Raw genomic sequence first — 1247 nt, forward strand, 5'->3', positions numbered from 1 at the left:
GGGGGGGGGCACACCCAAACTAGTCCCGCCCCGCCAAGCCGCTGCCGAGCCGGCCGGTCCTAGCGAGGCGCGCCTAGAGCGTGAATTACCATTCGCATTCACATAACGAACGAGTCGCCATCGGGCTAGGCAGCGCTAGGCTAGGCAAGGCCCAGCTGAGCCGCGCCCGGGCAGGTGGGCGCAGAGCTCGACGCAGAGGCAGGATGGGGGGTTGAGTGTGTGTGTGTGTGTGGGGGGGAGCGGGGCTGGACCCGTGGGGCCCCGCTATGTGCGTACCCTTCGGCCAGGCACGCCCCAGCTTGGCCCAGGTGCTCCCCAGCTATAGTAGCTGTAGCTACGCCCAGGAAGGTGGATGCAAGTGAGGAGCTGGACGGGGCGGTGGAGGGGAGGGGTGGGAGGGTCTCGTGGTTCGCCGGTGCCCTGAGTGTGGGCCAAAACGACCCGCCGAGCGTCCGCAGATATGCCCACGTGGTACATGTGACCAAGTGACCCTTGGTGTGTAACCCTTTGCCTGCTTTTCGCGTCGCGGGTATAAAGCCAGATTGACTCTCCCCTGATAATTACATCGGAAGGAAATAAAGACTCGTGGCCGGGTCTTGAATGTGGCGGACGATAAGGAGCCCTACTGCCGAGCCTACCGCCGGCCGCGCTCACCCGAATCCAACCCGTATCAGCCCCATTGGACTTCGCAGTTACGGCGCCGTGCGAGTATGCAACCCGTGCGCACGCCTGCTGTACGGTATAACCAAAAGAAAGAACGGAGCTGGCGGACCACCCTGTATCTGACCTTACCGTTTGAATTTCGATTCGATGTCGCATCGATTTCTATTTCTCTCTGGGCAGGGACCAGCAGTTCTTCGGGAACTTGGGGTCCCGGCGTGATGCCGCGGGACTCGCAGCCCAGCGCGTGTATGAGTCATCCTCCATACTGGTCGGGAGTGGTTGGTCATCTTCCCCACACCAGTTTGGCTGGGCACTCGTACTGCGGAGAGCCCGAGCCAGAGGCGCTCCCTGATGTGCCCCCGCGCCCAGGACAGCAAAGGGGCTGTACGCTTGAAATTCAAAGAGGGCGGCAAATCGCGTCTCACTGTTAAAAATTCTGTACCCAGAAACAGAATTCATACACATCGTCCTGTACTTCCGTACTACAGTCAAAATCTTTTCGACTGGTATTTAAGGATAAAGACTTGACATTGCTTTGAAAAGAAATTTCCTCCAGAATAAAGTACAGTGCAGCCTACAGGATT

Source organism: Frankliniella occidentalis, unplaced genomic scaffold (genome assembly GCF_000697945.3).
Source record: "Frankliniella occidentalis isolate FOCC.00 unplaced genomic scaffold, Focc_3.1 Scaffold92, whole genome shotgun sequence".
Lineage (NCBI taxonomy): Eukaryota > Metazoa > Arthropoda > Insecta > Thysanoptera > Thripidae > Frankliniella > Frankliniella occidentalis.